At 49.7% G+C, this 16,152-nt stretch overlaps 1 protein-coding gene across 2 annotated transcripts in view; it reads left to right on the top strand.

The window, feature by feature from the left end:
* Nucleotides 1-16,152, top strand: part of LOC141129825 (E3 ubiquitin/ISG15 ligase TRIM25-like) — a 79,176-nt gene that overhangs the window by 38,446 nt on the left and 24,578 nt on the right. The window contains exon 1 of one of the 2 annotated variants that reach the window (XM_073617892.1): nt 14,732-14,898. The exons of the other annotated variant lie outside the window; for it this stretch is intronic. The gene's annotated coding sequence lies outside the window, so the exon portion shown is untranslated. Of the gene's footprint in view, nt 1-14,731; nt 14,899-16,152 lie in introns of those variants that run through there. 2 annotated transcript variants of the gene reach the window in all.

Below are 16,152 nucleotides of genomic sequence, written 5' to 3'. Positions count from 1 at the left end.
TTAGGGGGAATTACACGGGATGTGAGGGTTACATTAGGGGGAATTACACGGGGGTGAGGGTTACATTAGGGGGAATTACACGGGGGTGAGGGTTACATTAGGGGGAATTACACGGGATGTGAGGGTTACATTAGAGGGAATTACACGGGGGTGAGGGTTACATTAGAGGGAATTACGCGGGGGGAGGGTTACATTAGAGGAAATTACACGGGGGTGAGGGTTACATTAGAGGGAATTACACGGGGGTGAGGGTTACATTAGAGGAAATTACACGGGGGTGAGGGTTACATTAGGGGGAATTACACGGGGGGGAGGGTTATATTAGGGGGAATTACACGGGGGGGAGGGTTACATTAGGGGGATTACACAGGGGGAGGGTTACATTAGGGGGATTACACAGGGCGAGGGTTACAGTAGGGGGAATTACACGGGATGTGAGGGTTACATTAGGAGAATTACACGGGGTGAGGGTTACATTAGAGGGAATTACACGGGGGTGAGGGTTACATTAGGGGGAATTACACGGGGGTGAGGGTTACATTAGGGGGAATTACACGGGGGTGAGGGTTACATTAGGGGGAATTACACGGGATGTGAGGGTTACATTAGGAGAATTACACGGGGGTGAGGGTTACATTAGGGGGAATTACACGGGGGTGAGGGTTACATTAGAGGGAATTACACGGGGGGAGGGTTACATTAGAGGGAATTACACGGGGGTGAGGGTTACATTAGAGGGAATTACACGGGGGGGAGGGTTACATTAGGGGGAATTACACGGGGTGAGGGTTACATTAGGGGGAATTACACGGGGGTGAGGGTTACATTAGGGGGATTATACAGGGTGAGGGTTACATTAGGGGGAATTACACGGGGGTGAGGGTTACATTAGAGGGAATTACACGGGGGTGAGGGTTACATTAGAGGGAATTACACGGGGGGGAGGGTTACATTAGGGGGAATTACACGGGGGTGAGGGTTACATTAGAGGGAATTACACGGGGGGGAGGGTTACATTAGAGGAAATTACACGGGGGTGAGGGTTACATTAGGGGGAATTACACGGGATGTGAGGGTTACATTAGGGGGAATTACACGGGATGTGAGGGTTACATTAGAGGGAATTACACGGGATGTGAGGGTTACATTAGAGGGAATTACACGGGGGTGAGGGTTACATTAGGGGGAATTACACGGGGGTGAGGGTTACATTAGGGGGAATTACACGGGGGTGAGGGTTACATTAGAGGGAATTACACGGGGGTGAGGGTTACATTAGGGGGAATTACACGGGGGTGAGGGTTACATTAGAGGGAATTACACGGGATGTGAGGGTTACATAGTTACATAGTTACATAGTAGGTGAGGTTGAAAAAAGACACAAGTCCATCAAGTCCAACCTATGTGTGTGATTATGTGTCAGTATTACATTACATATCCCTGTATATTGCGGTCATTCAGGTGATTATCTAATAGTTTCTTGAAGCTATCAATGCTCTCCGCTGAGACCACCGCCTGTGGAAGGGAATTCCACATCCTTGCCGCTCTTACAGTAAAGAACCCTCTACGTAGTTTAAGGTTAAACCTCTTTTCCTCTAATTGCAATGAGTGGCCACGAGTCTTATTAAACTCTCTTCTGCGAAAAAGTTTTATCCCTATTGTGGGGTCACCAGTACAGTATTTGTAAATTGAAATCATATCCCCTCTCAAGCGTCTCTTCTCCAGAGAGAATAAGTTCAGTGCTCGCAACCTTTCCTCATAACTAAGATCCTCCAGACCCTTTATTAGCTTTGTTGCCCTTCTTTGTACTCGCTCCATTTCCAGTACGTCCCTCCTGAGGACTGGTGCCCAGAACTGGACAGCATACTCCAGGTGCGGCCGGACCAGAGTCTTGTAGAGCGGGAGAATTATCGTTTTATCTCTGCAGTTGATCCCCCTTTTAATGCATGCCAATATTCTGTTTGCTTTATTAGCAGCAGCTTGGCATTGCATGCCGTTGCTGAGCCTATCATCCACTAGGACCCCCAGGTCCTTTTCCATCCTAGATTCCCCCAGAGGTTCTCCCCCCAGTGTATAGATTGCATTCATATTTTTGACACCCAAATGCATTATTTTACATTTTTCTACATTGAACCTCATTTGCCATGTAGTCGCCCACCCCATTAATTTGTTCAGGTCTTTTTGCAAGATTTCCACATCCTGCGGAGAAGTTATTGCCCTGCTTAGCTTAGTATCGTCTGCAAATACAGAGATGGAACTGTTTATCCCATCCTCCAGGTCATTTATGAACAAATTAAATAGGATTGGTCCCAGCACAGAACCCTGGGGGACCCCACTACCCACCCCTGACCATTCTGAGTACTCCCCATTTATCACCACCCTCTGAACACGCCCTTGTAGCCAGTTTTCAATCCATGTACTCACCCTATGGTCCATGCCAACGCACCTTATTTTGTACAGTAAACGTTTATGGGGAACTGTGTCAAATGCTTTTGCAAAATCCAGATACACCACGTCTACGGGCCTTCCTTTATCTAGATGGCAACTCACCTCCTCATAGAAGGTTAATAGATTGGTTTGGCAAGAACGATTCTTCATGAATCCATGCTGATTACTGCTAATGATATCATTCTTATTACTAAAATCTTGTATATAGTCCCTTATCATCCCCTCCAAGAGTTTACATACTATTGATGTTAGGCTAACTGGTCTGTAATTCCCAGGGATGTTTTTTGGGCCCTTTTTAAATATTGGTGCTACATTGGCTTTTCTCCAATCAGCTGGCACCATTCCAGTCAATAGACTGTCTGTAAAAATTAGGAACAACGGTCTGGCAATCACCTGACTGAGTTCCCTAAGTACCCTCGGATGCAAGCCATCTGGTCCCGGTGATTTATTAATGTTAAGTTTCTCAAGTCTAATTTTAATTCCGTCCTCTGTTAACCATGTAGGTGCTTCCTGTGTTGTGTCCTGAGGATAAACACTGCAGTTTTGGTTACTGAAGCCCCCCGATTCACTCGTGAATACTGAGGAGAAGAATAAATTCAATACCTCTGCCATCTCCCCATCCTTTGTAACCAGATGTCCTTCCTCATTCTTTATGGGGCCAATATGGTCTGTCCTCCCTTTTTTACTGTTTACATACTTAAAGAATTTCTTGGGATTTTTTTTGCTCTCCTCCGCTATGTGTCTTTCATGTTCTATCTTAGCCATCCTAATTGCACCCTTACATTTCTTATTGAATTCTTTATAAATTCTGAATGCTGTGGATGATCCCTCAACCTTGTATTTTTTGAAGGCCTTCTCCTTTGCTTTTATATGCATTTTTACATTGGAGTTAAGCCATCCAGGATGTTTGTTCGCTCTTTTAAATTTATTACCCAATGGGATACATTGGCTAATGCCCTTATTTAATATGCTCTTAAAGCAAACCCATCTCTCCTCTGTATTCTTTGTTCCTAATATTTTATCCCAATTTATGCCTTTTAGCAAGGTTTGTAGTTTAGGGAAGTTGGCTCTTTTGAAATTCAGTGTCTTTGTGTTCCCTTCATGTCTCCTATTTGTGTGATTTATACTGAAACTAATTGACCTGTGATCGCTGTTACCTAAATTGCCCCGTATTTCCACATCTGTTATCAGGTCTGTATTGTTGGTAATCAGTAGATCTAGTAATGTTTTATTTCTAGTTGGTGCGTCTACCATCTGACCCATAAAATTGTCCTGCAAGACATTAAGGAACTGGCGAGCCTTAAATGAATGCGCGGTTCCCTCCGCCCAGTCTATGTCTGGATAATTAAAATCCCCCATTATGATAACACTTCCCATCCTTGCTGCTAATCCAATTTGTGATAGGAGATCCGTCTCCACTTCCTCCCTCAGGTTAGGGGGCCTATAGCATACTCCCAGTATTATTTTCCCCTTAGCTTCATCCCTTTGGAGCTCTACCCATAAAGATTCCACCTCCTCCCTAGCCCCCTCAGTGATGTCATCTCTCACATTCACTTGTACATTATTCTTGATATATAAGCATACCCCTCCCCCTTTTTTACCCTCTCTATCCTTGCGGTATAGGGTATACCCTTGAATGTTTGCCAGCCAATCATGAGAGCTGTTGAACCAGGTCTCTGAAATTCCCACAAAATCCAAATCCTCCTTGTACAACAGTATCTCTAGTTCACCCATCTTGTCCGCCAGGCTCCTGGCATTGGTGAACATGCCACATAGTTTAGACCGGTCGCATATTGTCCTCGTATTGGGTGTTTCAAGATTGCAACTTGGACTTGCTACTATACTCACCTTGTGTTTTTGTGCTTTGGTTAACCTACCACTAATGCCCCCAATACTACCCTCTGGAATATCTTCCGCGCTGGCTATCACTGTCTCTGGACCCTCCCCCCCATCGCCTAGTTTAAAAACCCCTCTAACTTTTTGGCCATCTTCATTCCCAGCAGATCTGCACCCTCCTCATTTAGGTGCAGTCCGTCCCTTCTATAGTACCGGTTACCGACTGAGAAGTCGGCCCAGTCCTCCAGGAACCCAAACCCCTCCTTACTACACCAGCTCTTCAGCCACTTGTTTACTTCCCTAATCTCCCTCTGCCTCTCTGGTGTGGCTCGATGTACCGGTAGTATTCCTGAGAATACTACCTTGGAGGTCCTTTTCCTCAATTTAGCTCCTAAGTCCCTAAAATCGTTCTTTAGGACACTCATTACATTACATTACATTACATTAGGGGGAATTACACGGGGGTGAGGGTTACATTAGGGAGAATTACACGGGGTAAGGGTTACATTAGGGGGAATTACACGGGGGTGAGGGTTACATTAGGGAGAATTACACGGGGGTGAGGGTTACATTAGGGGGAATTACACGGGATGTGAGGGTTACATTAGGGGAATTACACGGGGGTGAGGGTTACATTAGGGGGAATTACACGGGGGTGAGGGTTACATTAGGGAGAATTACACGGGGGTGAGGGTTACATTAGGGGAATTACACGGGGGTGAGGGTTACATTAGGGGGGATTACACGGGGGGGAGGGTTACATTAGGGGGAATTACACGGGATGTGAGGGTTACATTAGAGGGAATTACGCGGGGGGAGGGTTACATTAGAGGAAATTACACGGGGGTGAGGGTTACATTAGGGGGAATTACACGGGGGGAGGGTTACATTAGGGGGGATTACACGGGGGTGAGGGTTACATTAGGGGGAATTACACGGGGGGGAGGGTTACATTAGGGGGAATTACACGGGGGGGAGGGTTACATTAGGGGGGATTACACGGGGGGGAGGGTTACATTAGGGGGAATTACACGGGGGTGAGGGTTACATTAGGGGGAATTTACACGGGGGTGAGGGTTACATTAGGGGGAATTTACACGGGGGTGAGGGTTACATTAGGGAGAATTACACGGGGGTGAGGGTTACATTAGGGGGAATTACACGGGATGTGAGGGTTACATTAGGGGGAATTACACGGGATGTGAGGGTTACATTAGAGGGAATTACACGGGGGTGAGGGTTACATTAGAGGGAATTACACGGGATGTGAGGGTTACATTAGGGGGAATTACACGGGGGTGAGGGTTACATTAGGGGGAATTACACGGGGGTGAGGGTTACATTAGGGGGAATTACACGGGGGTGAGGGTTACATTAGGGGGAATTACACGGGATGTGAGGGTTACATTAGAGGGAATTACACGGGGGTGAGGGTTACATTAGAGGGAATTACACGGGATGTGAGGGTTACATTAGGGGGAATTACACGGGGGTGAGGGTTACATTAGAGGGAATTACACGGGATGTGAGGGTTACATTAGGGGGAATTACACGGGGGTGAGGGTTACATTAGGGGGAATTACACGGGGGTGAGGGTTACATTAGGGGGAATTACACGGGGGTGAGGGTTACATTAGAGGGAATTACACGGGATGTGAGGGTTACATTAGGGGGAATTACACGGGGGTGAGGGTTACATTAGGGGGAATTTACACGGGGGTGAGGGTTACATTAGGGGAATTACACGGGGGTGAGGGTTACATTAGGGGGAATTACACGGGGGTGAGGGTTACATTAGGGGGAATTTACACGGGGGTGAGGGTTACATTAGGGGAATTACACGGGGGTGAGGGTTACATTAGGGGGAATTACACGGGATGTGAGGGTTACATTAGAGGGAATTACGCGGGGGGAGGGTTACATTAGAGGGAATTACACGGGGGTGAGGGTTACATTAGAGGGAATTACACGGGATGTGAGGGTTACATTAGGGGGAATTACACGGGGGTGAGGGTTACATTAGGGGGAATTTACACGGGGGTGAGGGTTACATTAGGGGGAATTACACGGGATGTGAGGGTTACATTAGAGGGAATTACACGGGGGTGAGGGTTACATTAGGGGGAATTACACGGGGGTGAGGGTTACATTAGAGGGAATTACACGGGGTGAGGGTTACATTAGGAGAATTACACGGGGGGGAGGGTTACATTAGAGGGAATTACACGGGGGTGAGGGTTACATTAGAGGGAATTACACGGGGGTGAGGGTTACATTAGAGGGAATTACACGGGGGTGAGGGTTACATTAGGAGAATTACACGGGGGTGAGGGTTACATTAGAGGGAATTACACGGGGGGAGGGTTACATTAGGAGAATTACACGGGGGTGAGGGTTACATTAGGGGGAATTACACGGGGGGGAGGGTTACATTAGGGGGAATTACACGGGGGTGAGGGTTACATTAGGAGAATTACACGGGGTGAGGGTTACATTAGGGGGAATTACACGGGGGGGAGGGTTACATTAGGGGGATTATACAGGGCGAGGGTTACATTAGGGGGAATTACACGGGGGTGAGGGTTACATTAGGGAGAATTACACGGGGGTGAGGGTTACATTAGGGGGAATTACACGGGGTGAGGGTTACATTAGAGGGAATTACACGGGGGTGAGGGTTACATTAGAGGGAATTACACGGGATGTGAGGGTTACATTAGGGGGAATTACACAGGGCGAGGGTTACATTAGGGGGAATTACACGGGGGGGAGGGTTACATTAGGGAGAATTACACGGGGGTGAGGGTTACATTAGGGGAATTACACGGGGGGGAGGGTTACATTAGGGGGAATTACACGGGGGGGAGGGTTACATTAGGGGGAATTACACGGGGGGGAGGGTTACATTAGGGAGAATTACACGGGGGTGAGGGTTACATTAGAGGAAATTACACGGGGGTGAGGGTTACATTAGGGGAATTACACGGGGGGGAGGGTTACATTAGGGGGAATTACACGGGGGGGAGGGTTACATTAGGGAGAATTACACGGGGGTGAGGGTTACATTAGGGGGAATTACACGGGGGTGAGGGTTACATTAGAGGGGATTACACGGGGGGAGGGTTACATTAGGGAGAATTACACGGGGGTGAGGGTTACATTAGAGGGGATTACACGGGGGGAGGGTTACATTAGGGAGAATTACACGGGGGTGAGGGTTACATTAGGGGGAATTACACGGGGGGGAGGGTTACATTAGGGAGAATTAAACGGGGGTGAGGGTTACATTAGGGGGAATTACACGGGGGGGAGGGTTACATTAGGGAGAATTACACGGAGGTGAGGGTTACATTAGGGGGAATTACACGGGGGTGAGGGTTACATTAGGGAGAATTACACGGGGGTGAGGGTTACATTAGAGGGGATTACACGGGGGGAGGGTTACATTAGGGAGAATTACACGGGGGTGAGGGTTACATTAGAGGGAATTACACGGGGGTGAGGGTTACATTAGAGGGAATTACACGGGGGTGAGGGTTACATTAGAGGGAATTACACGGGGGTGAGGGTTACATTAGGGGGAATTACACAGGGGGAGGGTTACATTAGGGGGAATTACACGGGGGGAGGGTTACATTAGGGGGAATTACACGGGGGTGAGGGTTACATTAGGGAGAATTACACGGGGGTGAGGGTTACATTAGAGGGGATTACACGGGGGGAGGGTTACATTAGGGAGAATTACACGGGGGTGAGGGTTACATTAGGGAGAATTACACGGGGGTGAGGGTTACATTAGGGGGAATTACACGGAGGTGAGGGTTACATTAGGGGGAATTACACGGGGGTGGGTTACATTAGGGGGAATTACACGGAGGTGAGGGTTACATTAGGGGGAATTACACGGGGGTGAGGGTTACATTAGGGGGAATTACACGGGGGGGAGGGTTACATTAGGGAGAATTACACGGGGGTGAGGGTTACATTAGGGGGAATTACACGGGGGTGAGGGTTACATTAGGGGGAATTACACGGGGGTGAGGGTTACATTAGGGGGAATTACACGGGGGTGAGGGTTACATTAGGGAGAATTACACGGGGGTGAGGGTTACATTAGGGAGAATTACACGGGGGTGAGGGTTACATTAGGGGGAATTACACGGGGGTGAGGGTTACATTAGGGGGGATTACACGGGGGTGAGGGTTACATTAGGGGGAATTACACGGGGGTGAGGGTTACATTAGGGGGAATTACACGGGGGGGAGGGTTACATTAGGGAGAATTACACGGGGGTGAGGGTTACATTAGGGGGGATTACACGGGGGTGAGGGTTACATTAGGGGGAATTACACGGGATGTGAGGGTTACATTAGGGGGAATTACACGGGGGTGAGGGTTACATTAGGGGGAATTACACGGGGGTGAGGGTTACATTAGGGGGAATTACACGGGATGTGAGGGTTACATTAGGAGAATTACACGGGGGTGAGGGTTACATTAGGGGGAATTACACGGGGGGAGGGTTACATTAGAGGGAATTACACGGGGGGAGGGTTACATTAGAGGGAATTACACGGGGGGGAGGGTTACATTAGGGGGAATTACACGGGGGTGAGGGTTACATTAGGGGGAATTACACGGGGGTGAGGGTTACATTAGGGGGAATTACACGGGGGGAGGGTTACATTAGGGAGAATTACACGGGGGTGAGGGTTACATTAGGGGGAATTACACGGGGGTGAGGGTTACATTAGAGGGAATTACACGGGGGTGAGGGTTACATTAGGGGGAATTACACGGGGGTGAGGGTTACATTAGGGAGAATTACACGGGATGTGAGGGTTACATTAGGGGGAATTACACGGGATGTGAGGGTTACATTAGGGGGAATTACACGGGGGGGAGGGTTACATTAGGGGGAATTACACGGGGTGAGGGTTACATTAGAGGGAATTACACGGGATGTGAGGGTTACATTAGGGGGGATTACACAGGATGTGAGGGTTACATTAGGGGGAATTACACGGGATGTGAGGGTTACATTAGAGGGAATTACACGGGATGTGAGGGTTACATTAGAGGGAATTACACGGGATGTGAGGGTTACATTAGAGGGAATTACACGGGATGTGAGGGTTACATTAGAGGGAATTACACGGGGGTGAGGGTTACATTAGGGGGAATTACACGGGATGTGAGGGTTACATTAGAGGGAATTACACGGGGGTGAGGGTTACATTAGGGGGAATTACACGGGGGTGAGGGTTACATTAGGGGGAATTACACGGGGGTGAGGGTTACATTAGAGGGAATTACACGGGGGGAGGGTTACATTAGGGGGAATTACACGGGGGGGAGGGTTACATTAGGGAGAATTACACGGGGGTGAGGGTTACATTAGGGGGAATTACACGGGATGTGAGGGTTACATTAGGGGAATTACACGGGGGTGAGGGTTACATTAGAGGGAATTACACGGGATGTGAGGGTTACATTAGGGGGAATTACACGGGATGTGAGGGTTACATTAGGGAGAATTACACGGGGGTGAGGGTTACATTAGAGGGAATTACACGGGATGTGAGGGTTACATTAGGGAGAATTACACGGGGGTGAGGGTTACATTAGAGGGAATTACACGGGGGTGAGGGTTACATTAGGGGGAATTACACGGGATGTGAGGGTTACATTAGGGGGAATTACACGGGGGTGAGGGTTACATTAGAGGGAATTACACGGGGGTGAGGGTTACATTAGGGGGAATTACACGGGATGTGAGGGTTACATTAGGGGGAATTACACGGGGGTGAGGGTTACATTAGAGGGAATTACACGGGGGTGAGGGTTACATTAGGGAGAATTACACGGGGGTGAGGGTTACATTAGAGGGAATTACACGGGGGTGAGGGTTACATTAGGGGGAATTACACGGGGGTGAGGGTTACATTAGGGAGAATTACACGGGGGTGAGGGTTACATTAGAGGGAATTACACGGGATGTGAGGGTTACATTAGGGGGAATTACACGGGGGTGAGGGTTACATTAGGGGGAATTACACGGGGGTGAGGGTTACATTAGGGAGAATTACACGGGGGGGAGGGTTACATTAGAGGGAATTACACGGGGGTGAGGGTTACATTAGAGGGAATTACACGGGGGTGAGGGTTACATTAGGGGGAATTACACGGGATGTGAGGGTTACATTAGGGGGAATTACACGGGGGTGAGGGTTACATTAGGGGGAATTACACGGGGGTGAGGGTTACATTAGGGGGAATTACACGGGATGTGAGGGTTACATTAGAGGGAATTACACGGGGGTGAGGGTTACATTAGGGGGAATTACACGGGGGTGAGGGTTACATTAGAGGAAATTACACGGGGGTGAGGGTTACATTAGAGGGAATTACACGGGGGGGAGGGTTACATTAGAGGGAATTACACGGGGGTGAGGGTTACATTAGAGGAAATTACACGGGGGTGAGGGTTACATTAGGGGGAATTACACGGGGGTGAGGGTTACATTAGAGGAAATTACACGGGGGTGAGGGTTACATTAGGGGGAATTACACGGGGGGGAGGGTTATATTAGGGGGAATTACACGGGGGGGAGGGTTACATTAGGGGGATTACACAGGGGGAGGGTTACATTAGGGGGATTACACAGGGCGAGGGTTACAGTAGGGGGAATTACACGGGATGTGAGGGTTACATTAGGAGAATTACACGGGGTGAGGGTTACATTAGAGGGAATTACACGGGGGTGAGGGTTACATTAGGGGGAATTACACGGGGGTGAGGGTTACATTAGGGGGAATTACACGGGGGTGAGGGTTACATTAGGGGGAATTACACGGGATGTGAGGGTTACATTAGGAGAATTACACGGGGGTGAGGGTTACATTAGAGGGAATTACACGGGGGTGAGGGTTACATTAGAGGGAATTACACGGGGGGAGGGTTACATTAGGAGAATTACACGGGGGGGAGGGTTACATTAGGGGGAATTACACGGGGGTGAGGGTTACATTAGAGGGAATTACACGGGGGGAGGGTTACATTAGGGGGATTATACAGGGTGAGGGTTACATTAGGGGGAATTACACGGGGGTGAGGGTTACATTAGAGGGAATTACACGGGGGTGAGGGTTACATTAGAGGGAATTACACGGGGGGGAGGGTTACATTAGGGGGAATTACACGGGGGTGAGGGTTACATTAGGGGGAATTACACGGGATGTGAGGGTTACATTAGGGGGAATTACACGGGATGTGAGGGTTACATTAGAGGGAATTACACGGGATGTGAGGGTTACATTAGAGGGAATTACACGGGGGTGAGGGTTACATTAGGGGGAATTACACGGGATGTGAGGGTTACATTAGAGGGAATTACACGGGGGTGAGGGTTACATTAGGGGGAATTACACGGGGGTGAGGGTTACATTAGGGGGAATTACACGGGGGGGAGGGTTACATTAGGGGGAATTACACAGGGGGAGGGTTACATTAGGGGGAATTACACGGGGGGAGGGTTACATTAGGGGGAATTACACGGGGGTGAGGGTTACATTAGGGGGAATTACACGGGGGTGAGGGTTACATTAGGGGGAATTACACGGGATGTGAGGGTTACATTAGAGGGAATTACACGGGGGTGAGGGTTACATTAGGGGGAATTACACGGGGGTGAGGGTTACATTAGGGGGAATTACACGGGGGGGAGGGTTACATTAGGGGGAATTACACAGGGGGAGGGTTACATTAGGGGGAATTACACGGGGGGAGGGTTACATTAGGGGGAATTACACGGGGGTGAGGGTTACATTAGGGGGAATTACACGGGGGTGAGGGTTACATTAGGGGGAATTACACGGGGGTGAGGGTTACATTAGGGGGAATTACACGGGGGTGAGGGTTACATTAGGGGGAATTACACGGGGGTGAGGGTTACATTAGGGGGAATTACACGGGGGGGAGGGTTACATTAGAGGGAATTACACGGGGGGAGGGTTACATTAGGAGAATTACACGGGGTGAGGGTTACATTAGGGGGAATTACACGGGGGTGAGGGTTACATTAGGGAGAATTACACGGGGGTGAGGGTTACATTAGGGGGAATTACACGGGGGGAGGGTTACATTAGGGAGAATTACACGGGGGTGAGGGTTACATTAGGGGGAATTACACGGGGGTGAGGGTTACATTAGGGGGAATTACACGGGGGGAGGGTTACATTAGGGGGAATTACACGGGGGTGAGGGTTACATTAGGGGGAATTACACGGGGGTGAGGGTTACATTAGGGGGAATTACACGGGGGGGAGGGTTACATTAGAGGGAATTACACGGGGGGAGGGTTACATTAGGAGAATTACACGGGGTGAGGGTTACATTAGGGGGAATTACACGGGGGTGAGGGTTACATTAGGGGGAATTACACGGGGGTGAGGGTTACATTAGGGAGAATTACACGGGGGTGAGGGTTACATTAGGGGGAATTACACGGGGGTGAGGGTTACATTAGGGGGAATTACACGGGATGTGAGGGTTACATTAGAGGGAATTACACGGGATGTGAGGGTTACATTAGGGGGAATTACACGGGGGTGAGGGTTACATTAGGGAGAATTACACGGGGGGGAGGGTTACATTAGGGGGAATTACACGGGGGTGAGGGTTACATTAGGGGGAATTACACGGGGGTGAGGGTTACATTAGAGGGAATTACACGGGGGTGAGGGTTACATTAGGGGGAATTACACGGGGGTGAGGGTTACATTAGGGGGAATTACATGGGGGTGAGGGTTACATTAGGGGGAATTACACGGGGGTGAGGGTTACATTAGAGGGAATTACACGGGGGTGAGGGTTACATTAGGGGGAATTACACGGGATGTGAGGGTTACATTAGGGGGAATTACACGGGGGTGAGGGTTACATTAGAGGGAATTACACGGGATGTGAGGGTTACATTAGAGGGAATTACACGGGATGTGAGGGTTACATTAGGGGGAATTACACGGGGGTGAGGGTTACATTAGGGGGAATTACACGGGGGTGAGGGTTACATTAGGGGGAATTACACGGGGGTGAGGGTTACATTAGGGGGAATTACACGGGGGTGAGGGTTACATTAGAGGGAATTACACGGGGGTGAGGGTTACATTAGAGGGAATTACACGGGGGGAGGGTTACATTAGGGGGAATTACACGGGGGTGAGGGTTACATTAGGGGGAATTACACGGGGGTGAGGGTTACATTAGGGGGAATTACACGGGGGTGAGGGTTACATTAGGGGGAATTACACGGGGGTGAGGGTTACATTAGAGGGAATTACACGGGGGTGAGGGTTACATTAGGGGAATTACACGGGATGTGAGGGTTACATTAGGGGGAATTACACAGGGGGAGGGTTACATTAGGGGGGATTACACGGGGGGGAGGGTTACATTAGGGGGAATTACACGGGGGTGAGGGTTACATTAGGGGGAATTACACGGGGGTGAGGGTTACATTAGGGGGGATTACACGGGGGGGAGGGTTACATTAGGGGGAATTACACGGGGGTGAGGGTTACATTAGGGGGGATTACACGGGGGTGAGGGTTACATTAGGGGGAATTACACGGGGGTGAGGGTTACATTAGGGGGAATTACACGGGGGTGATGGTTACATTAGGGGGAATTACACGGGGGTGAGGGTTACATTAGGGGGAATTACACGGGGGTGAGGGTTACATTAGGGGGAATTACACGGGGGTGAGGGTTACATTAGGGGGAATTACACGGGGGTGAGGGTTACATTAGGGGGAATTACATGGGGAAAATGGGTTCCATTAGGGGGGGGTTACATGGGGGGGAGAGCTGTGCTGATGCGCTAGCCTGCTCAGTGCCCCGGATTGCTCTGTGGCCCCAGAGGGGGTGACACCAAATTTTACCGCACCAGGTGACACCAACCCTAGTGACGCCACTGATGACACGTCCCCTCCTGAGTCACAGTGACCCTCTCTCTCCATGCCAGGTGGTCCCTTCAGTCCACTCCCGGCTCGCCTTCCTTCCCGTTCCACAGACCCGCACATGAGGCTCCGGCTGCTCCGTCCCTTTGCACTATGACGTCACATGACACACTGCCGCCACAATCCGAACACACTGTAGCAGGCACTCGGATGGTCTCGGCCAAGCATCACAGCCATCTTTTTTACTGGCAGCATTTTTCATTCACTGGCATTTACTGGCAGAAGTAAAGTGCCCGTTTTTTTACTGGCTGCCAGTAAAAATACTGGCGGCTGGCAACACTGCCCAGCTCATCTGACCCTGCACCCTGCTCATCCAGCCTGCTACAGCTCTTCAATCCAGCAAGCTCTCATCTGGGTCCTGCTTCCAGCTGTTTACCCACAGTCTGCCGCCAACCAAGCTCAGTGCCAGCTCATCTGCCAAGAGCCTATCCTGCTGCCACACCCACCTGCTGAATGCTGCCACGCAGACTACAGGGCTGGTTACAGGCACTCCGACCTCGCCGTGCTCCTGTGGCTGCCGTCTCACTACGGGTGGCCCCCCGAGCCGGAGCTGTACGAGAGGTCTTCCTCTACACGTCAGGCTGACTGACCAGGTACGTGACGAATTGTGTATGTTCATTGGCGTCAGTTGGGTGATTTGTGCCCCTTCATCGTTGTCATTGGAAGGGAATTATGCCCCATTATTGGTATTAGACATGTGCAATTTGCTTCGGTCCGAATATAAATTCTGACAAATGTTTTGTTGTTCAGAGATTCGGATGTGTTCGAATCTCCCAATGAAATAGCAATAAATTTCATTGAAATTCATTTACTTTTTGTTTTCTAATGAGTTCCACATTTTCTGAGTGATTCGAATTCGGATCGGGCGAAAAAATGATCGACCAATTCGAATTCTGTGTGAAGAATAGCTGGTTGTTAGGGAGCGGGCCCTTCTGGTCTGGTATGGATTTTAAGGGGAACCCCATGCCAAAATGTAAAAAAAAAAAAAAAACGGCACGGGGCCACCCCTAAAATCCATACCAGACCCTTATCCAAGCATGCAGCCCAGCAGGCCAGGAAAGGAGGGGAGACCAGCGAGTGCCCCCCCCCCCCCGAATCACACCAGGCCACATGCCCTCAACATTAGAGGGTGCTTTGAGCAGAGCCCCCCACCCCAAAGCACCTTGTCCCCATGTTGATGGGGACAAGGACCTCTTCCCCACAACCCTGGCCCAGTGGTGGGGGTGCAGGGGTGACTTATGGGGTCCCCTCCAACATCAATATCAGACCCTTCCATGAAGCCTGGCAGGCCAGGAAAGGGGGGATGAGCAAGTGCCCCCTTCCCTTCTGAACCATACCAGGCCACATGCCCTCAACATGGAAGGGTGCTTTGGGGTAGGGTTGCTCCCCCAAAGCACTTTGTCCCTATGTTGATGAGGACAAGGGCCTCTTCCCCACAACCCTGGCTGGTGGTTGTGGGGGTCTGCGGGTGGGGGGCATATCAGAATCTGGAAGCCCCCTTTAACAAGGGGGCCCCAGATCCCCCCCAATTGAATGAGTATGGGTACATACAGTAGTACCCCTACTCATTCATCTAAAAAGTGAGTAAAAACATAACAGTTTTTGACAAATCCTTTATTAAATAAAAAAACATAAATGTCCCCCGAAGTAGATCCAATGTCAATCATGATGCCCGCCGCTGTTCATGAGATTGTGCAAGAGGAATATTTCAGGGCAGTCAGTACGAAGTGCAAGGTGATTTGTAGTGTATTGCCCCAGCACTACATATTTCTAATTTAGTCTTTGTAGCAGCAAGTGTTTGTAAAAGTGCCTAGTGCATATTCAAGAGTAAAAAAGGAGGGGAAGTG

Source organism: Aquarana catesbeiana, linkage group LG01 (genome assembly GCF_042186555.1).
Source record: "Aquarana catesbeiana isolate 2022-GZ linkage group LG01, ASM4218655v1, whole genome shotgun sequence".
NCBI classification, from domain to species: Eukaryota; Metazoa; Chordata; class Amphibia; order Anura; family Ranidae; genus Aquarana; species Aquarana catesbeiana.
Note: the sequence above shows the minus strand (reverse complement) of the source record. Positions and strands in the feature narration are given on the sequence as shown.